We start from the raw sequence: 23858 nt of genomic DNA, 5'->3' as shown, positions 1-23858 counted from the left end.
GTGTTGATTTTGCTACAGTTCCCAAAGAACAAGTTGAAAAGAGGCATGAGAGGGAGAAAGAGGAGAGCTGTGCTGATTTGGGTCTGGTCAACTAGACTGAGATAAACAATTAGAACAGCCTACCTTCAAGACAGGAGCTGTCTGTGGAAGTCCAGTCATAAAGTACAATAATAGTAATAGTGGAAGGGTGGGAAATAACAGGGAGAAAGCTTTTCTATTTCTGGTCAAATATCCATAGCTCCTTCAACAGATTCTCAAATGACATGAAATTGAGGATCTTCAGTATCTGATCATCTTCCTCTGGATATTCTACAGCTTAGCTACTAACCCTTCATAAAAATAGTATCTGAACACAACATCTCAGATGTGACTGACAATGGCCGAGCACAAAAGGACTATCTCTCCTTAATACTGAATACTATAGCTCTCAAACTAGTTTAAGGTGAGCTTTACTTGCAAGTGATATATTGCTGACTCTTATTGAACTTGAAATTGAAATTCACAAAAAGCCCCACAGATAATGTTCTTCCCTTTTCAGGCATTACAAAACACTTTCTATAGATCTATCTATCTATCTATATAGACATATATAATCCCTTCTATTTCCCTCCCCCCAAAATGAACAATAATAAATATCCTCATGAAAAAACATGAGCAGCTAAACAAATTTCCATACTGAGTCCATTAAAAAAACATATCTCTCACTCTGCATTTTAAGTTCACCACCTCTCTGGCAATAGGTAGGTAATACATTTTATCTTCAATAATCCAGCATCACTACATTTTTTATTTATATTCCTGTTGTTTTATAAATTGTAAAAGCTCTCACTTCACTGTACATCATTAGTACATGGAGGTCTGCTCAGTTTCCTCTGAAACACTCTATTTCATCATTTCTTTTGGCACAGTAATATTCTACTACATTCTTATTTCATATTAGTCATTCCCCAAAAGGTGAGCATCCCTTTAATTTCTAATTCTTGATTTCTACAAAAAGAGTTTCTAAAAATATTTTTGTACATATGTATCTTTTTTCCTCTTTCTCTTTGTTCCAGAAGCGATATGTCTGCTTCAAAACATAATAAATTTTGCTTCAGCCCCACATTTTAAATCTACATGAATTGTTATGTTTCAGGTATATTTCTCATAAATAACATAATAATGAATTTTGATATCTAATCCTTCAACCCTTTCCAATTTTGTGAGTCTATCTTATTCTCATCCACACTTCTGTTTGCTAATCATGTATTTCCCTCAGTCCTGTCCTTACACTTGCTCTGCTCTTGCTCCCACCACACTCTTTACAAATGAGGAGTGAAAAGAGGGAATTTATATATCAGATGCTTTACAAATGAAACAGCCTGCTTCCACTCTGTCACCCTCTCCAAGTCCCCTTTCCCATTTCTGACTCCAAACGTGTGTTCTTTCTTTATTCCCTTTGAAGCTGTTCTTCATGTCCTCTGTGATCTTGTAGTTTTTTACTATTCCTCTACTTATCTCATTTTCCCCCTTAAACCCTTTTGTCACCTTCTCCTTCTCCTATTTTTAATATATCTCTTTCTTTTGCAGAGGAGGCAATCAGGATCAAGTGACTTGCCCAGGATGACACAGTTAGTAAATGTCTCAGGCTGGATTTGAACTCAGGTCCTCTTGACTCCAGGAACAGTGCTCTATCCACTGTGCCACCTAGCTGTCCCCAATTTAATTTATTTCTATAAAGTCATATTTATATCTGGGGGGAGGCATAATTTTGTCCATTATTCCACTATTGACTTCTCATGAAAGTGAAGTTCACACAATGTCTATCTTCTGTGTTTAAGTATCTTTCATCTTATGCATGTCTAGTATGAGATAACAATTTCCTTATTCTTCCTCTGTTCTTTCCCAGTATATGTCTTTCTCATTTCTCTCTTCTAATGAGACCATCAAAACAGAACAAAACCTTCTGCAAGATCATTTCCTACATGAGCCTTCCTCTATGATCTTTTAGCCATATTAGTTTTCTGAGAAGATATATTTCTTAGCCCTCCTACTAGCATGATCTTCACATAGTTCCTGCCAATTGAACAAATGCATATGTCTTTCTATGCTTCCCTTGCCTCCTGAATTTCAATTTCAAAATATCAAGTCAAATCAACAAACAATTATTAAAGCATCTGCTACATGTCAAGCATTATGCTAAGCAATGAGGCATTATGCTAAATGCTATATATTATGTGTATTCAGTTATGGATTTTTAAGCAAGAATCTTTGAAAATCCTGTATTCCATTAAGGGGTCATTTTCCCCTTTTATTTTTTTTATAAGCCTTTATCCTTTACCTAATAAGGATATAATCTTCCAAGCTCTGTTCTTTAAATATCAGAAATCCTGACTATGGAACTTGAACTCTTTCTTTTTGGCTGCTTGTAATATTTTGTTTACCTGGAATCTCTGGACATTGGCTGTGATGTACCTGGGCATTTTCATCATGGGGTTTCTTTCAGGAAGCTTTAAACAGCATCATCAGAAGTCTTCAACGTTAAAGCCAGCTACCACATATAGTGTAAACCATTTAATTTGAAGAGGTTACAAATCAAAAATGAACCAGAAAGAAAGTTGGCATGGGACTTTTTGTTCACAAATGATTATATACTCAATGCACCTTCTAAAACTGAGATGCAATTGCTGCTTGTGCTAATTTTGGCCTAACAATTAACACCAAGAAAATATAGACTCTCCACCAGCCAGCACCATACCATCTATATGTGGAACCATCAGTCACAGCAAATGGAGAAATTTTAAATACTGTGGATACGTTCACTTACCTTGGCAATATACTTTCCGGGAATATACACATAGATGATGAGGCTGACGTACACATTGCCAGAGCTATCTCAGAGTTTAGGAGTTTCCAAAGGAAAGTGTGTGAGAGAAGTATTAGGCTACCTGCCAAACCAAAGGTTTACAGGGTGTTGTGCTGATCTCATTGTTGTAGGGCTGTGAAATCTAGACAATCTACCAATGTCATGCCAGAATATTAATTCCTTCCATTTGAATTATCTTTGGAAGATTCTGAAGATCACCAGTAAAATAAGGTACTTTTTTGATCTAAACTGCCAAGCACAGAGAACACAGCTCTAATGAGCTGGTTATGTTGTTCAAATGCTAAATGTACATTTGCCTAAAAGACTGTTTTATGGAGAACTCATGTAAGGCAAACACTCTCATGGAGGTCAGAAGAAATGATACAAGGACATTCTCAAGGTCTCTCTCAAGAACTTTGGAATCTATTGTGAGACAAGGGAGACACTGACAAAGGACTGCCCAATATTCTAGCATCAAAGAAGGTGCTGTGCTCTGTGAGCAAAGTAGAATTGCAATAACTCAAAGAAACACGAGATGCACAAATTTAGAGAATCTCCACTCCAAATGTTCATGTGGACCCTTTCTGCCTAACTTGTGGTAAAGCCTTCCAAGCTCATGTTGTTCTGATCAGCCACGGTTGGACCCACTTTTCCTTGACCCCAACCCAGAGATGTTATTTTGGTTTTCTTTGAGAACAAAGGACAACAACCAACTAAGTAGATTCTTTCCTTTTCACTTTGCCCTTTGAATATATGAGTTTAAGCAGTTTTCATTTATGGTTTCTTGAATTATAATACCCAAGATTTTTTGAAGGGGGTTCATGATTTTCAGATTGTCTAAATATTCTTAGATTATCTCGAACTATTTTCAAGGTGTGATAAGTTTTATTATATTTTATGTATTTCTCACTTTTTCAATCTCATCATTGTTTTAATATTATTTGTCTTTTCATTGAGTTGTTATTTTCTGTTTGGCTCACTTTAATTTTTAGGGCATGCATTCTTAGGTAATATTTCCTCCCATCAATTCTAAGATATCAATCTCCTTATATCCTTTCCTACCTAGATATTGCATTTCGTACCTCTTATTCGAGGAAACAGAGATTAGGATTACAATTGGTTAATTATGGGAATTGAGAGAAAACCTTATTGTATTGTTTGAATCTATCCAGCGCTGAGTGGAGGGGAATCTGGAACACCTCTTCCTGCTATATAGAGATCCTTAACTAACTACCTAGGTTATGATGACAAGAAACCCAGTCATATATGAAGATTGGTACAAGAAGTTCTCTCGCAGTTACACATCTCAAGAAACCCATACATAATGCTTTTAAATTGGCCCAGTACTACATAATCAGCTATCATTTCCATGTTATTTTGATTGTTTACAGATGTTTCAGGGTAGAGGGCAAAGTGGGACACCTCCTTTTATAATTTCAAGGAATTGTACCTGTTCTCTCTCCCACTCCAAACATAAAAAGTTCCTAATCTTTCCCCTAATTAGAAATCAGATTACCTTATTCTGTATCTTGGTTAATTGTTTAATATTAATTAATTGATTTACTTTATTAATTGCTTTTAATGCATAAACATTCATCTCTTTTGGTATTCAGGGTCCAGTGCCAATGTTGAGGAAGGCAACTGGTCCTGATTTGTTGGGCATTTGCCATGTATTACTTAAAAAATTTATGTGCTCAAAGCTTGAACATTTGTTTCATTAGTATTTTTACCTTTTACCTGCCAGACACTCACCACATTTCTTCCAGATATCCCTATAACCCTTGCTGTTGAGACATTTTTCTCTGAGACTGTATTTAGACTTTTTTGTGTTGTTCTTTTTATTTGGTGGGGGAATTTATACTTTGGGCATCTCTTGGGTGTTTTCTTTTTTCTTCTATTTATTCTTTTTTATGTTTAGTTTTTATTTTCCTCAGTTACATGAAAAAATGATGTTTAACATTCATTTTTAAAACCTTGAGTAACAAAGTTTCTCCCTTCCTCCTTCCCTACTCCACTCCCTATTGAGAGGGCAAGGAATTCAATATAGATTATACATGTGCAGTCATGCAAAACACTTCCACAATAGTCATATTGTGAAAGAAAACAGACAACAAAGAAAAATCTCAAGAAAAATTTGATCATTTATCAATTGGGAAATGGCTCTCATTTTTATAAATTTGACTCAGTTCTCTATGTTTGAGAAACGAGGACTTTAGCAGGGAAAATGGCTTCAATTTATTTTTTCACAATTACCAGTATTAACTGTATTTCCCTTCATCCTACTCTCTTTTTTATTCTATTCTCTCTTGTCTTTCACTCTGTCCCTCTTCAAAAGAGTTTGCTTTTTATTAACCCCTCACCCAATCTGCCCTTTCTTCTATCATCCCCCTTCTCTTAAACCCTCTCCCCTCCTACTTTCCTGGAGGATAAGATAGATTTCCATACCCAATTATGTGTGTATGTTATCTCTCTTTGAGCCAATTCTGATGAGAGTAAGGTACACTCACTCCCCCTCACCTCCCTCTTTGTCCCCTCCACTGTAAAAGCTTTTTTCTTGCCTCTTTTATGTGATATAATTTTCCCTTTATCTTTCTACTGGTACATTTCTTTCTTACCCCTTAATTTTATTTTTAGATATTATTCCTTCATATTCAACTCACACCTGTGTCATCTATCTATCTATCTATCTATCTATCTATCTATCTATCTATCTATCTATCTATCTATCTATCTATTCCTTCTAACTACTATAACAATAAGAAAGGTCCTATGAGTTATAAATATCATCCTCCCATGTAGGAATGTAAACACTTCAACTTTAATATGTCCTTTATGACTTCTCTTCCCTGTTTAGCATTTTTTCAAAATCAAAGTCAACTGCAAGTCATGTCATCATCATAATGTCATGGTCCTCTTCAAGAATGAAGGACAAACACAAAATCTCCTCCTCCCCCTCCTCCTGTGTTCCACCCCCAAAAGCTGCCTGTTTTCCTCTGAGTTTACTGGCTACATTCTTGCTCAAAGATCAAGCCTCAAACCCAATTCACTCCGGAGCTCATAGACTGGACAGCAAGTCCCCACCCACCCAGCACAGAGTGAATTTAAATACTAAATAGTAATTGTTTCTCTTTTACCCAGGAACCCCAAGGGTCTTCTCCTCCCAGTTTGATTTTTTTTTTTTATTAAAGGGACCATCTCTTGAGCAACGACTTAAAGAAACCTATTCATTGAATGAGTATATCTCACTCAAAGTGAGAATGCTCTAAGACCTTAGCCTGAAAGGACCAGGGTCTCACATTGCATCCTGGGCCATCTCCAGCCATCCTGATGAATATCAGGCCACTGGGTCCAGATGGCACAGGAGAAAAAAGTGCAGTGGGTGACCTTGCACAGCCCTCCCTCACTCAAACCAAAGTCAACTGCAAGTCACGTCATCATCTTGATGTCATGATCCTCTTCAAGAACAAAAGACAAACACATCAACAACAACACAACAACAACAACCTTTTATACCTCTCTTGAGTCTTCTATTTGAAAGTCAAATTTCCTACTCAGTTCTGGACTTTTTGTCAAGAATTCTTGAAATCCTCTATTTCACTGACTATCCATTTTTTTTCTCTTCATGGATTATACACAGTTTTTCTGGGTAGCTGATTGTTGGATGTAATCCTACCTCCTTTGCCCTCTGGAATATCAGATTTCAAGCCTTCCAGTCTTTTAATATAGAAGTGGTTAAATCTTGTGTTATTCTGACTGTGGCACCATGATACTTGAAATGTTTCTTTCTGATGGGTAGCAATATATTCTCCTTGATCTAGGAACTCTGGAATTTGGCTATAATATTCCTGTGAGGCTTCATTTTGAGATCACTTTCAGGAGGTGATCAGTGGATTCTTTCCATTTCTATTTTACCCTCCAGTTCTAGAATTTCAGATTTCTTGTTACTTTCTTAAAAGATTATGTCTACATACCGTTTTTTAATCATGACTTTCAAGTAGTCCAATAATTTTAAAATTATCTCTCCTGTATATATTTTCCAGGTCAGTGGTTTTTCCAGTGAAATACTTCACATTGCTTTCTCTTTTTTCATTCTTTTGGTTTTCTTTCATTGTTTCTTTATTTTTCATAATGTCATTACTTTTCATTTGCTCCATTCCAATTTTTAAGGAATTTTCTTCAGTGAACTTTTGGACCTCCTTTTCCATTTGGTCAGTACTGCCCTTTAAGGCATTCTTTTACTCATTGTCTTTTAGTACTTTCTTTACCATTTGGTATAGTTTAAGTTATTTTCTTCAGTATTTTTTTTTTGCATCTCCTTTACCATGCTTTTGACTTATTATTCATGATTTTATTGTATTACTCTCATTTCTTTTCCCAATTTTTTCTCTACTTCTCTTATTTGATTGTCAAAATCCTTTTTGATTTCCTCCATGGCCTGAGACCAATTCATGTTTTTCTTGGAAGCTTTGATTTTAAGAGTTTTTACTTTGTTGTCTTTTCTTGAGTGCATGTTTTGATATTCTTTGCCCCCTATAGTAACCCTCAATAGTCAGAGAGTTTTTTTTTCTCATTGCTTAATCATTTTTCCAGTCTAACATTTTACATCGTAACTCTTTGTTAAGATAGGTCTCTGCTCCCAGGTTGGAAGGTGAACTATCCCAAGCTCCATGGGTTTTGTGCATCTGTTTTCAGAGATAGTTCTAGGGACCTGTAAGTTTTCAGTTCTTCCAACTGGTATGATCTAAGGAGAGGTGTTTACTCCTCTCCAGGCCTGTGCTCTGCTCTGTGAGAGACCATTAATACTCTTTTTTGCCCTGGAGCTGTGAGTTTCTGGGACTGGAGGACCCCCTCCATTGTGAGTGTAAACTCTGCTGTGCCAGTGCTCCTCTTCACCCTAAGACTGCAACCCAGAACTATGACTTGGATCCAAGTATGGGCAAAACAACAGAGTTCTGCCTCTATGCTAGCAAAAAGACCCTGTAATCTCTTTCTGACCAATTGTTCAACCCCCTTACCATCTGTGGGCTGAGAGCTCTCAAAGCAGCTGCTGCCACTGCCATTGCTGATTCAGTCACTACCAAAGCCTGTTCCTGGTTTACTGTGGTGAGGGCTGTGCTATCACAGCCTATGTTGGACTGTGCTCTACTCTCATCCAGATGCAGCAAACTTTTCCTACTCACCTTGTAAGTTGTCTTTGGAGTCTGTGGGCTGAGAGATATGCAAACTGCCACTGCTGTCAGTGATTCAGTGGCCTAAGGACTATTTCAGCTTTGCTGGGACCCACTCTACACTGGAACAACCTGCACTGGATTGTGTGTCTCTCTTACCATGGAACAGCACACATTTCCTGTTGAATTTCCAAGTAGTCTTGGGCTGGATATTTGTTTGACTCTGTCTTTTTGGGTTCTACTCCTCAAGAAATAATTTATCATTAATTTTTAAAGGCATTTGGAAGGGTTTTAGAAAGAGCTTAGGTGAGTTCTTGCCTTTACACAGTTCCCTTGGCTCCAACTCCCAGGTGATTTCTTTGATATCCTTTTCATGACAGCCTCAGTGTCAAGACATGGAGGACAGCCTCAGGGCCCAATTCTACCTACACATTGCCAGATAGCATGGTCCTATGTAAGGTACTCAAGGTCCTAATTTAAACCAGAATTGATCTATTTTCTGCTTTGCTTCTGGTACAAGTCTCTGGATGCTTCTCAGGGCCATTTTTCTTCTGTGGTCAGACCTACAGTCCTTTTTTTGAGGCTCTTTTCTGCTGCTACAAGGACTCTTAGATCACTCCTTTTTAAAATTTATTTATTTATTTAACTTTTAACTTTCATTTTCACAAAATTTTGGGTTCCACATTTTCTCCCCTTTTGTCCCCTCCCCCCACCCCAAAACACCGAGCATTCTAATTGCCCCTATCACCAATCTTCTCTCTCTTCTATCATCCCTCTCTGCCCTTGTCTCCATCTTCTCTTTTGTCCTATAGGGCCAAATAACTTTCTATACCCCTTTACCTGTATTTCTTATTTCCTAGTGGCAAGAACAGTACTCGACAGTTGTTCCTAAAACTTTGAGTTCCAACTTCTTTTCCTCCCTCCCTCCCCACCCCCTCTCTTTGGAAGGTAAGCAATTCAATATAGGCCAAATCTGTGTAGTTTTGCAAATGATTTCCATATTAGTAGTGTTGCATAAGACTAACTATATTTCCCTCCATCCTATCCTGTCTCCCATTACTTCTATTCTCTCTTTTGATCCTGTCCCTCCCCATGAGTGTCGACCTCAAATTGCTCCCTCCTCCCCATGCCCTCCCTTCCATCATCCCCCCCACCCTGCTTATCCGCTTATCCCCCACTTTCTTGTATTGTGAGATAGGTTTTCATGCCAAAATGAGTGTGCATTTTATTCCTTCCTTTAGTCAAATGTGATGAGAGTAAACTTCATGTTTTTCTCTCACCTCCCCTCTTTATCCCTCCACTAATAAGTCTTTTGCTTGCCTCTTTTATGAGAGATAATTTGCCCCATTCCATTTCTCCCTTTCTCTTCCCAATACATTTCTCTCTCACTGCTTGAGATCACTCCTTAAATGGACTATTCCTGGGAGCTTTTCCTCTAATTATTAAGTCTTAGGAGCTGTTACTTCTTCTTCCACTTTTGTCACAGTGCTATGAGCTGCTTAACTTGTGGGTTCTAATGGGGATTTTTCTCTTGCCACTATGCTTTGTTCTTAGGGTTCCTGATGCTTACCCTTTGAGCTCTACCTGAGACTATTCTCTTTTCTCCTGTGACTCTGGAAGAAAACCCAAGGTATTTCTCTTTTCACTGAGCTCGAAGACTGCTTTCTACATTTGACTCTTGTCAAGGCAGTCAACGGATAAATTTCCTTCCTTTGTCATCTAAATATTTGATAATCTTATCATCTGTCCTTCATTCAAATCATTAATGAAAGTGTTAAACTCAAGACCATTGAAAGGTGTCTTTTATCACAACCTAAAATCTATTTCCAAAATTATATTGAATAATTAACAATATGGGGTGGAGCCAAGATGGCAGAGTGAGAGCAAGTACTCACTTAAGCTCTAAGACAAACTCCTTCAGATACCTCTAAAAAGAGAATCTGAACAAATTTTAGAGTGGCAGAATCCACCAGGAGACAGAGTGTGGCAGATTTTCAGCCAAAGACAGCCTGGAAGGTTGAGGAGAAGGATGTGCTGCACAGGGTTGGAGGAGAGCAGAGTTCCAGGCTGTGCTGGCACAGATGCCACCATAGCAAAGGTAAACAGGAAGCACCAGGTGGTCTGAAGCAGAAGCAGCAGTGTGGATTCTCAAACATATCAGCCCAGGATGGGAGTACAGTGGAAATGAGTGAGAGAGAAGTGCAGAACCCCAGGTACCAGCAGTAGTCGCTCCTAAGATTATCAACCTGCAGATTAAATGTCTGTAAGTCACCTACTTGAACTTCTGGGAGGCAAGATGGTGGAATGATCTGTAAGTGCCTTCCCTTTCCCCTGTTGACCTTGAAAAACTCAGAGAAGATTTCTCCAGGAAAATTTATGGAACAGTGAGATCAGAAAATTACAAAGGAGAGGCCCTCTAACTGTGCCTGAAGGAGACCAGTGCAGGACCAGACCTGTCCCAGACAGCCCCACCTCAGTGAACCAGGAGGAGATCCTGAGTGCCAGAGGGGTGGAGCCCAGAAGTGCCAACATCAGAACACCAAGCAGGCCTTATCCCAACCAGGGGAATTGGGAAAACACTAACACATTAGTTCATCAACCCCTGGACCTGCCTGTGCTCTAGCTCAGGGGAGGAGACTTCTTGAGGCCAGACCAGCCCTCGCTGACACCTTGTGCAATAAACTCCAGGATAACTCTGGGGAAACTTAGAAATACTTCACCTGGCGTCTGCTTGGGAACACCAGCCAGCTCAGCACCAGGTAAGCTGCAGCATTTTAGCTTTAACCTGAAAGAACTAGAGTCCACAAAACAAAGAGCCTCAAGTTCTAAGCACAAGAACTGTGAGGCAGAGCCCCCTGTGCTCCAGAAGCAGAGATCCACTCTAAAAGCCAGGGAAATGCAATTATCATAAGCAGGAAGCAAACAAGAAGAGAAAAGAACATAGAATCTTACTAGGGGGACAAGGAGCAAAATACAAATATCAAAGAGGTCAGCATTGAGACTGTGCTTCCATCTGAAACCTGAGATGGGAATATGAACTGATGTGAAGCCCAAAAAGTATTCTTGGAAGAACTCAAGAAGGATTTTTAAAACTACATTACAGAAGTAGAAGAAAAATTGGCTAATGATTTTAAAAATATGAAAAAAGAATTCACGGAAGAATTTGAAAAGAAAATTGGACAGATGGATAAAGAAATACAAAACATAACTAGAAAAATTGGAAAAATGAAAAAGGAGATGCAAAAGTCAACTGAAGAAAACAGTCAATTAAAAATTAGAACTGGGCAAGTAGAAGCTAATGACTCTATGAGACATCAAGAATCAGTCAAATTAGATCTAAAGAATGAAAAAATAGAAGAAAATGAAAAGTATCTCATTGAAAAACAACTGACCTGGAAAAGACATCGAGGAGAGAAAGTCTAAGAATTACCTGTCTAGTAGAAAGCTATGCTGAGAAAAAAAGCCTGGACAATGTCTTTCAAGAAATCATCAAGGAAAATTGTTCTAAGGTCCTACATCCAGAGGGCAAACTAGTGACAAAAGAATCCACCAATCACTTCTTGAAAGAGATCCCAAACTGAAAACACCAAGGAATATTGTTGCCAAATTACAGAACTATCAAGCTGAGGAGAAAATTCTGAAAGAAGCCAGAAAGAAACAATTAAAATGTAGAGGACCTAGAGTCAGGATCACAAAGGACCTTGCAGTTTCTACATTAAAAGGTAGGAGGGATTGTATTATGACATTTTGTAAGGCAAAGATGCTTGGACTACAACCAAGATCAACTGCTCAGAAAAAACTGAGCACAATATTTCAGGCAAGGAGATGGACTTTCAATGTCCATTTGACAGGGATTTCCAGACCTTCCTGAAGAAAAGGCCAGGCTCAGTAGAAACTTTGATCTTCAAATACAAGTCTCAAGAGAGGCACAAAAAAAGGTGAAGGGGGACAAAACATGTTATTCAATATCGGCAAACTGTTTACATCCCTATAAGGGAAGATGATACTTGTTAAACTTGATAACTGTATACTTATTATGATACTTAAAAGGGATATACATAAATAGAGGGAGTGAGTATAAAATAAGCAATGTGATGATAAAAGCATGATATAAGACTATGAAGGGATTGTAATAGGAGATGTGAAAAGGAAAAGGCAGAAAAAAGTAAATTACATGACAGGAAGAGGCACAAAAACATATTACAGTAAGGGGAAAGAAGGGAGGGAGATGGGCACTGTTTCAGATTTACTCCTATCTGATTTGGTTTAAGGAGGGAATAACAAACTCTGTTAAGTATAGAAACTTCCCTTACAAGGAGTAGGAGGGGAAACAGGAAAGAAAAGGAGGGTAGGCTAAAAGAGAGAGAAGAAATAGTAAGGGAAAAGGGGAAACAAAGGGAGAAGGGCTGATAGGAGGGAGGGAAGACTGAGGGAGGTGGTGGCCAAAAATTAAAACTATATTGTGGAGGGGAAAGGAGAAGGGAGAATTAAGAGCATAAATGAGGGGAAATTGGATGGAGTGAAAGACCAGATAGTAAGCATAACTGTGAATATGAATGGGATGAACTCTTCCATAAAATGGAGGCAGATAGCAGAATAGATTAGAAACCATAATCTAACAATATGTTGTTTGCAAGAAACACATTTTAAACAGGAGGATACACATAGTGTTAAGGTAAAAGTTGGAGAAGAATAGATTATGCTTCAGTTTCTGTAAAAAAAAAAAAGCATGAATAGAAATCCTATTCTGACAAAGAAAAACAGAAATAGATCTAATCAAAAGAGATAAGGAAGGAAACTATATCCTGCTAAAACTCACCATAGACAATGAAGCAATAACATTACTAAACATATATGCTCCAAGTGGTATAGTATCCAGATTCTTAGAGGAGAAGTAGTTAAGGGAGTTACAGGAAGAAATGAACAACAAAGCTATACTAGTGTGGGACTTCAATATCTCCCTCACTAAACTTGATAGATCTAAACTCAAAATAAGCAAGAAAGGAGTAAAGAAGATTAATAGAACTCTATATAAGGGAGATATGATACACCTGTGGAGAAAATTGCATGGGGATAGAAAGGAATATAACTTTTTCTCTCAGAGGCAAATGGCACATGAACAAAAATTGACCATGGCATAAAACAGGGCATAAAACTCTCACAATCCAGTGCAGTAAGGCAGGATAGTTAATGTATCCTTCTTAGAACATAATACAATAAAAATTATAGGTAATAAAAGGACATGGAAAGATAGACCAAATTTTGTTAATGTTTATTTATTTATTTTCAGTCCTTAACATTCATTTCCACAAAATTTTAAGTTTCAAATTTTCTCCCCATTTCTCCCCTCCCCCTCCCCCAAAATGCCATGCATTCTGATTACTCATTCCCCCAATCTGCCCTCCCTTCTATCACACCCCTTCCTTCCCTTATCCCCATTTTCTCTCTTTTCTTGTAGGGCAAGATAGATTTCTATACCCCATTACGTATATTTCTTATTTCTCAGTTACATGAAAAAACAATTCTCAACATTTATTCCTAAAACTTTGAGTTCCAACTTCTTTCCCTTCCTCCCTCCCCATCCATCCCCACTGAGAAGGCAAGCAATTCAATATAGGCTATATATAAATATATATGTATGTATGTATGTATGTGTGTGTGTGTGTGAGTGTGTGTGTATGTATGTATATCTTGTTTTGCAAAAGACTTCCTTAATAGTCATGTTGTGTAAGACTAACTGTATTTCCTCTATCCTATCCTGCCACTCATTTATTCTATTCTCTCTTTTCATATTCTTCCTTCCCAAAAGTGTTTACTTCTAATTACTCCCTCCTCCCATTTGGCCCCCCTTCTATCGTCTCCCCACCCTACTTGTCCCCTTCTCCCCTACTTTCCTGTAGTGTAAGATAGATTTTCATAGAAAATTGAGTATGTTATTCCCTCCTTAAGTCAAATGTGAAGAGACTAAGCTTCACTTTTTCCCTCTCACCTCTTCCCTTTTCTCCTCCATTGAAAAAGCTTTATCTTGCCTCTTTTATGAGAGATAATTTTCCCCATTCCATTTCTCCCTTTCTCCTCCCAATATATTGCTCTGTCACTCTTGGATTTTATTTTTTGAGATATCATTCCTTCTTATTCAACTCACCCTATGTTCTGTGTGTGTGTGTATGTGTGTATAATCCCTCCAACTACCCAAATACTGAGAAAAGCATCAAGAGTTAGAAATATGATCTTTCCATGTAGGAATGTAAGCAGTTCAACTTGATTTAATTTTTTAGGTATCATCTCTTCCTATTCAACTCATCTTATATGCTCTGTCTTTATGTAAATTGTCCCTCCAACTACCCTAACACTGAGAAAAGTCTCAAGAGTTACAAATATTATCTTTCCATGTAGGAATGTAAACAGTTCAACTTTAGAAAGTTCCTTATAATTTCTCCTTCCTGTTTACTTTTTTCATGCTTCTCTTGATTTTTGTTTTTGAAAGTCAAATTTTCTATTCAGTTTTGGTCTTTCCATCAAGAATGCTTGAAAGTCCTCTCTTTCATTGAACGACCATTTTCCCCCTGAAGTATTATACTCAGTTTTACTGCGTAGGAGATTTTTGGTTTTAATCCTACTTTCTTTGACTTCTAGAAAGTCATATTCCAAGCCCTTCAATCCCTTCATATAGAAGCTGCTAGATCTTGTGTTATCCTGATTGTATTTCCACAATACTCAAATTGTTTCTTTCTAGGGGCTTACAATATTTTCTCCTTGATCCAGTAACTCTGGAATTTGGCTACAATATTCCTAGGAGTTTCTCTTTTCAGATCTCTGTCAGGAGGTGTTCAGTGGATTCTTTCAATATTTATTTTTCCTCTGGTCTTAGAATATCAGGGTAGCTATCCCTGATAATTTCATGAAAGATGATGTCTAGCCTCTTTTTCTGATCATGACTTTCAGGTAGTTCCATATTTTTTAAATTGTCTCTCCTGGATCTGTTTTCCAGGTCAGTTGTTTTTCCAGTAGGAAGTGTCACATTGTCTGCTATTTTTTCATTCTTTTGGTTTTGTTTTGCGATTTCTTTCTTTCTTATAAAGTCATTAGCTTCCATCTGCTCCATTCTAGTTTTTAAAGAACTGTTTTTTTCAGTGAGCTTTTGAACCTCCTTTTTCATTTGGCTAATTCTGCTTTTTAAGGCATGTATCTCCTCATTTGGCTTTTTGGACCTCTTTTGCCAGTTGAGTTAGCTTATTTTTAAAGATGTTACTGTCTTCAGTATTTTTTTGCATATCCTTTTGCAAGCTGTTGACTCACTTTTCAAATTTTCTTGCCCTGCTCTCATTTTTCTACCCAATTTTTTCCTCCACTTCTATTACTTGATTTTCAAAATCTTTTCTGAGCTCCTCCATGACCTGAGACCATTGAATATTTGTTTTGGAGGTTTTGGATGCAGAAGCCTTGATTTCTTCTGTCAGTATGCATTGTTCTTCCTCAACCTGAAAGGATGGAAGAAAATACCTGTTCACCAGGAAAATAATCTTCTATAGTCTTATATTTTCTCCTTTTCTGGGCATTTTCCCAGCCAGTTATTTGACTTTTGAGTTCTTTGTCAAGAGCAGGTTATATTCTGGGGACTTGTAATTTCTCAGTTCCTCCAAGGTGGCAGAATCAAGCGAGAGGAATTTACTCCCCTCTTGGCCTGTGCCCTGCTCTTGGAACAACCAAAAATTTTTCTGCCCAGAATTTGGGAATAGAATTGTCTCTCCATGGGTGCCTCCAGTGCCACCACACCAGCACTCCTCCTACCCCAGGGCAGTGCTCAGGGATGAGATTCAGATCAGCAGTTCAATTCCCCCAGGGGCTTTAGGCAGAGGAGTACAACAATGGATGCTGCCACTGCAGTGGCTGCTGCTAGTGTTCCAGACCATATTCTCTTCTCCTGGGTGAAGGAGCTTTCTCACTGACCTTTTAAGCTCTCTTTGGTATTTGGGGTTTGAGAAATCTGGGAACTGTTGCTGTTTGTTGCTCCTTGAAACCTGTTCTGGGTCCTATCCCTGCTGCACCATGCAGTCCACACTGGGCTGTGCTTCGCTCCATGCCCAGTGTGATATGCCTTGTCTGTTTTGGGCTATAAATCTCTTTCACTCAGTCATTTTGTGGCTTCTGTGGCTCTAGAATTTGTTTAGAGTCATTTTTTACAGGTATTATTATTATTATTTAAATCCCAACAGCAAGAGATAGAAAGAGAAATCCCATTTAAAGCTACAGTAGACACTACAAAATATCTGGGAGTCTACCAACCAAAACAAACTCAGGAACTCTTTGAACACAATTACAAAACACTTTTTGCACAAATAAAGTCAGATCTAAGTAAGTGGAAAAACATCAGTTACTCATGGGTAGGAGGAGCCAATATAATAAAAATAACAATTCTACCTAAATTAATTTACTTATTCAGTGACATACCTATCAAACTACCAGATAATTATTTTCTAGAGCTAGAAAAAATATCAAAATTCATCTGAAAGAACAAAAGATCCAGAATATCAAGGAAACTAATGAAAAGAAATGCTAGGGGAAGTGGCCTAGCCCTACTAGATCTGAAATTGTATTATAAGGCAGTAATCATCAAAACCACTTGGTACTGGTTAAGAAACAAAGGGGTAGACCAGTGGAATATGTTAGGTACTCAAGATACAGTAGTCAATGAATATAGCATTCTACTGTTTGATTAATCCAAGGACCCCAGCTTCTGGGATAAGACCTGACTGTTTGACAAAAAATGCTGGGAAAACTGGATAACAGTGTGGCAGAAACTGAACATAGACCAATGAGTGACATTCTACATAAGAATAAAGTCCAAATGAATACATGATCTAGGTATAAAGATTGATATTATAAACAAATTAGGGGAGCAAGGAATAGTGTATTTGTCAGATTTATGGAGAATGGAGAAATTTATGACCAAACAAGAGATAGAGAACATTATGATATGCAAAATGTATAATTTTGATTACAGTAAATTGAAAAGGTTTTGAACAAACAAATCCAGTGCGACCAATATTAGGAGGGAAAATATAGAGAGAGTTGAGTCAAATGTACAAGAATATAAGTCATTCCCCAACTGATAAATGGTCAAAGCATATGAACAGGGAATTTTCAGAGGAAGAAATTAAAGTTATCTATAGTCATATGAAAAAATTCTCTAAATCACTATTGATTAGAAAGAAGCAAATCAAAACAACTCTGAGGTACCATATCACACTTACCAAATTGGTTAAGATGACAAAACAGGAAGATGATAAATGCTGGAGAAGATATGGGAGATTAGGAACACTAGTTCATTGTTGGTGAACCTGCAAGGTGATCCAACCATTCTGGAGAGCAATTTGGAACTATGCCCAAAGGGCTACAAAAATGTGCATTCCCTTTGACCCACCAATGTGACTTCTATGACTGTATCCCAATGAGATCATAAAAATGGGAAAGGGTCGCACATGTACAAAAATATTTACAGCAACTCTCTTTGTCGTGGACAAGAAGTGGAAATCAAGGGGATGCCCATCAATTGGGGAATGGTTGAACAAGTTGTAGTATATGAATGTAATGGAATACTATTGTCCTATAATAAATGATGAAGATTTCAGAGAGGCCTGGAAGGACTTATATGAACTGATGCTGAGTGAAAGAAGCAGAACAAAGAGATCATTGTACACAGCAACAACTACAGTGTGAGAGAAATTTTTCTGGTAAACTTAGCCCTTCATGACAATGCAAGGACCCAAAACATTCCCAAAGAACTCTTGAGGTAAAACATCATCCACATCCTAAGAAAGAACTATGGAATTGGAAAGCAGAATGAAGGAAATCATTTTCTCTTGTGTTATGTTTTGTTTTGTTGGGGTTTGTCTCATGGTTTCTCCCATTCATTTTAATTCTTCTATGCAACATGACTAATGTGAAAATGTGTTAAATGAGAATGTATGTGTAGAACCCATATAAGATTGCATGCTATTTGGGAAGGGAGGGAGGAGGAAGGGGAGAAAAATCTAAGACTTATGGAAGAGATTGTAGAAAACTGAAAACAAATAAATTAATAAAAAAAGAAAAGAAAAATTAATCATATAACTCTTTGAATTTAGTAATTCAACCATTTCACAAATTTATCTAACTTCATCATGAATTAGCCCCTATCTCTCTCTCAGGAAGAAAGACAAAGAAGAGTTCATCAATACTGTACTTCACTAAATCTGTAGAGATGAAATCTATCTTCATTAATCGCCTGGTATAATGGTCTAGCAACTATCTTTTTAAAAGTTAATAAGGTTAATATGTCATGAGTTATTGTTGATAAACTGTTGAATCTTTATGATCATTTCCTCTTTCTTCTACATATTCACAAATCATCCCTACAGCAATATCCTCTAGAATATTGCCAGGAGTTAAAATTGGATTCATTGGCCAATATTTTATTAACACAATCTCTCTCTCTGTTTCTCTGTCTCTCTGTCTGTCTCTGTCTCTGTCTGTCTGTCTGTCTGTCTGTCTGTCTGTCTCTCTCTCTCTCTCTCTCTCTCTTTCCCTTCCTCCCTCCTTCCCTCCCTCCCTCTCCCTCTCTCTCTCTCTTTCTTCCCTCTTCCCTGCTCTATGGCCTTGCAAATATCACTTACAGTAGCTTAACAATCACATTTTCCAAAGTATTTAAGAAACTAAGAATGCACTTAAGAGCTTATTACTTCATGTTTATAAAATTTAGTTTTCAGTTCCCTATCAATCATTTTTGCCTGGTCCTTTACATTCCAAAGATTATTCTGCTTGAAAAAGAAATCAGCATCAAAATAAGAATTGGAGTGTTATGACTTTTTTGTGATCTATTATAATCTCATTTGCTACTAAGACTACTTCTTTTCGATATAGAAAAACTTTGTTTTTAGCATTTCTAATCTTATCTTTAATGTACTATGATATATTTTGTCTATGTGTTTCCTTATTTGCCCTTGCTTCAATCTTCTCTAATTGTTTTAATTAAATCTAATTTGGTTTAAAAGTTCTATGTGTGCCTACATCTGTCTTTTTAATCATCTTTTCCATTTTTCCTTCTCACTGGAATGATTTTTTTCCTTCAGATTTTTATTTTTCAAACCAGTTCATCCCCTGAATTATGTTACCACATAGAATTTTATTCCATAAATTCCAATCTTTTCTTTTTTTCTTGTTGTTTATCTTTTTTTCATTATATCAGTATACCTTTGTTTGTATGTGTGGAGAGAGAAGGAGAAGGAGACGGAGAGAGAAAGAATCTGGATAAGTGTCCAGATTTATGTTAGAACTTAAAATTGATTACTAAAAATGTCAGTAGAAAAAATGATTAGCAATTCTTTTTAATATAATTTTCCTTCTCATCACATCCCCTAATAATCAATCATACTTTAGCTGTGACATATTTTGGCTATGCTCTATGAGAATCTAGATGCTGCACAAGTATAGAGATGTATTTTATTGGAAGATATTTGAAATTATTGGAATTTAAGTAATAGTAACCTGAGTTCCAAAATAGTGAGTGCTCACACAATTCAGCTGATACAATTATCTCAATATTTACATAATTCCATGTTATCTTATTTCTATTCATTTCACTGAAGTTTTTTAAACTAGCTGGTGACTCAATTATGCTATTGTCAGAATCTAAACCAAATCCTTATTTGGTTTGGTTTCTTTTTATATGTGCTTATGTTTCTATCTCAGAGATTTCCATCTATCAATTAATTTAACATTGCATAAATAGACAACCATATCCTGGGACCTCTGTGATCTCAAATCTCCAGGATATTTTCAGCCATTTTGTCAACTCCAAATTTTTTGTGCTCAGAGCATCCACAATGTAAATTATACACATGTATCAAGGGAATCTTAGAACTGATAGCACTCAGGAGGTTCAGAGCTCTTACTTTGTGATTCAAAAATAGGGTGAGTATACATGAGAAGGATAGGTCCAAGAAGAGGTGAGAAATCCTATGGGGCAAAGCAAAAGATAAGAAGTAAATTAATTATTGCCAGACATGGAGGGAAAGAAAATCGATTAATGATGACTTCACTGTGATCTAATTCTATAATGAAAAAGGGCTCTTACTTTCATTAAAAATCTTTATGCTGATTTCTCTTTTTTACAACTCTGCAGAAACTGCTCTGAGCTAAATTTCTTGCTGTGACCTAGATTCCAGTAGTGTAGTATCAATATATGGAGAAATTGTGTTAATACTTCAAAATTTTGTGACTTCATCAATGAGAGTTAGAACTCACCAAAAGATATCCTTCCCAACTAAGTAACGACCATTCTGAAATGTTATGGTTCAGGAGATGAATAGGGAGCCAGGACATAAATAAATTCCCAAAAGAAAAACAGAACTCAGTTAATTTTTACGTTTTTTAAAAATTCAATTTTCAGATTCTACATCACCTAAGTTATTGATATCCATTTCTCAAGAGATGAACTCATCGTGAGAAGGCGAACATTACAAATTAAAGGCAGAACATATGTTACAAATTATCTTAAAATATATAAAGAATTTAATTTTTTATGACTGTCAAGTGTAAGACCATGGGAGCATCATCAATGTCCTAACATAAAAGGGATTGTAACCAATTCTCTTTGTATATGAGAACTGAGTCTTGCACCGATATCACATCTGGATTTTGGGGTGCTTTCATCAATATTGCAGATTACTCATTTTTATAAGCAGCACGGACAAATCTTACAATAACTGGAATTACAAAGAAATTCTGTAGAACAAAGCTTCCCACATCCTGGTAAATGCACCAAAGTAAAAAGGTTTGGAGAATTCTTAAATAATGAATCAGTCTATATAAAAGAAAAATTTTACTAGGTCTGTCCAAGTCACAATACATAAAAGGAAAGCCCTGGGTTATAGATTATGCATGATCTTAAAGTATACATGAAAGATTCCATGGTAAGTTGATTGTTTGTTCTACCAAGGCAATTTTTTTTTTTTGCAATCACCACACACTAATTGTGTCTAGATCTTGTATAAATTGAACCATTCATTCAATTGCATTATTACAAAGATGTAGTCTACAGTAGAAAATCATTGGCAGTCACCTACCAGTCTTTTCCCTTCTCATATTTCCATCAAGGATATACTTAAATTATACATTTTGCTGCCAAAAATAATTGATCTCAGGGCATAATATCCTTTCATGTAGAATTGCTTATTATGAGTTGTATAAGGCAATATAATCATGCTAACAGTAGATTTCCATTGTTAAACTGCAATGGTATACCCATATTACAAAAAAAAAATGTTTATTTTTTTGTGTCTGCAAAAAAAAATGAAAACTTATCAAGTTTCCATCATTTAAGGAATGGCTGAATAAATGTTGGTATATGAAAGCAATAGAATACTATTATGCTATTTTTTAATGGTAAAAAGGTGGTGGTTTAGAGAAACCTGGGAAGACATATATAAACTGATATGAAATGAGGCAACTAGAATCAGGAGAATAATTTACACCATTACAAAGACAGTTTTAAAAGACTTAATTTCTGATCCATCAATCCAGGGCCTTTCCTTAAGAAGGGGGTTCATCAAAGTCTTCTCATTTCCCATAAGACACACTGCTTTTGGACTTCTTTGGACTTCACATTTATGCCTTCCATAGGAAATTTATCAGTAGGAAATCTCACTATCTGCTGGTATGAATCTTCCTGGTACTCATATTCCATCAGTATCTTTTGTTCCTCTGACTGGACCCTATGACTTGAGGCATAACAGTCAACTCCATGACTTTTGTGTGAGGAAGGGTTTCAGCACAACATTCTCCTGATTTCCTGCCAGTTTGTGAATTTCTTTGGACTTTTCCATCATACCTTCATGCCAAGTATCATCCTCCCCTATTACTTTCCTACCTTTCTCCTGAGGTTTAGCTTCTGTGTATGGTCTTGCCCATTAAATTGCAAAGTTCTGCTTAAGTCACATGGAAGCCTAAGTAATATGAGTTTGAGTCACAGGAAGCCTGTGGTGGGAGCAGTTTGCTGAAGGAGTGGAGCAGGAAGGGTGGAACAGGAAGAGGTGGAGCTAGAGCAGAATTGAGAGGAAGAATGTCAGAGCCATCAAAGCTAAGAAGGATGCAGCAAGCAGGCAGCTGGCTAGCATGCATGAAAGAGCTGATTTGTGATTTTGTTTAATGGAGCTGGTTTGTGGGAAGCCCAGCCGGGGGAAGGCTTGAGGATGGTGCTGTTTTCTGCAGAGTTATTGTGTATAGATTTTAATGAATTTGGCTGTCTGGTGTCTGAATAAATGTTTTTGTTCTGTCTTCCATATGGAGAGTACGTGGTACTTCATGATTCAGAATTGCACCAATATATTCATGGCTGCTGTAGGTGCTGTGAATATTGTGTTGGCCCTACAAGTAGGTACTTAATGAATGTTAATTGACTCAGTGAATTTCAGAACACTCACGATTAAACTTGCTACCCATCTCCTGACAGAGAAAGTGATAGCCTCAGGGTAGGAACTGAGATAATTTTTTGGATCTGAGGAAATTCGTTTTACTTGACTATGTTTATTAATTATAAAGTCTTTTTTTTCTTTACTCCCTAATGGAGTTAGGAAGAGAAATGAAAAGGAGAGAATATACATTTTTATTTAAAATTTCTGTTGCTGTTGTCCTTCAGACTCAAAGAGGACCATGACATTAAGAAGGTGATGTCATGACTTACAAATGAATTAGATTTAATTGAGGCAGGACTGTGTAAAGTCAACAGCTTCACTCTGTCCTCCAGAAACAACTGGATCCAGTAACAAGATATAGATCAGAATGAGTGGAGATGGTCCCAGGTACAGTGGGAGACATTGTCTTAATTAAAAATAATTAAAAGTTGAATGGTATATTCAATAGTGTCAAACCAATACCTTCAAATATTAGAGCCATTCATAAATAGTTTGTTGTGTTGCTACAGTCTGAGTCTTCCAGTCTTAGGACCAAAGCTTTACATCCTCTTCTAGCATGAGCCACCATATACAAAATTCTTTAGAAATAACATTTTTACCAACTTACTAATAGTTTTACTCACCTTGAACCTTGACAGTCATTGATCTATCAATTAGGAATATTGCGAAGGATTAGGGTCCAGGCAATTTCTCCTAATAGTCCAAAAGGCAGCAGAAATGATTGTCATGTGATGGAGCCTTGAGAGACAACATAGATTTTATCTTCATTTATACTGATCCCTGGGAAACATTTGTTGCCATATCTGAGTGGTCTGAGGCTGAATTTAGGGTCTGTACACAAAGGCAAGACAAAATGTATTAAAGTACGAAAGCACTGAACTACTTTACTGCTCAGGACGTATACAGCATATGGATATTGAGATACTCAAGAAGTTGTGTTTGACATATTGGTCAAAACAGAATGTCCTTATTTTTAAATGCTTAAAAAACACCTCTAAGCACAATGTTTACTATTAGAGGCAGTGGAACATCATGATATTCCTAGAGATAGAGAAGCTGGATTGAAATCCAACCTCTCAGTACCTTGTGTGATCCTGAGCAAGTTACCTAACATCCCTAGACTTCTGTTTCCTCAGTGATAAAATACTTGGACTACATCACCTTGGAAGTCCCTTCTAGCTCCTGATCTATGGTTCCATTACCAAGAATGAAATCAGATGATGTCATACAGCTTTAAGATTCTGAGAAGCAGCAACAGCCATCAGATCAACTTGACATAGGGCACTATTTATGAGACATTTTTAAAAAAAATAATAACAAAGACCATGAGACAAAGTCACAAATAGCATCTATGGAATGCCAAAAGAACAGTGCAAATGATACCAATAATGA

General features: G+C 37.0%; 1 long non-coding RNA gene across 1 annotated transcript in view; it reads right to left on the bottom strand.

The window, feature by feature from the left end:
* Positions 1-23294, bottom strand: part of LOC140498508 (uncharacterized) — a 63673-nt gene extending 40379 nt beyond the window's left edge. The window contains exon 1 of the long non-coding RNA XR_011965117.1: positions 23090-23294. This is a non-coding gene — a long non-coding RNA (uncharacterized lncRNA). The remainder of the gene's footprint in view (positions 1-23089) is intronic.
* Positions 23295-23858: the final 564 nt, after the last annotated feature.

Source organism: Notamacropus eugenii, chromosome 4, assembly GCF_028372415.1.
Source record: "Notamacropus eugenii isolate mMacEug1 chromosome 4, mMacEug1.pri_v2, whole genome shotgun sequence".
Classification (NCBI taxonomy): Eukaryota; Metazoa; Chordata; class Mammalia; order Diprotodontia; family Macropodidae; genus Notamacropus; species Notamacropus eugenii.
This window is presented reverse-complemented; position numbering and strand designations above follow the sequence as displayed.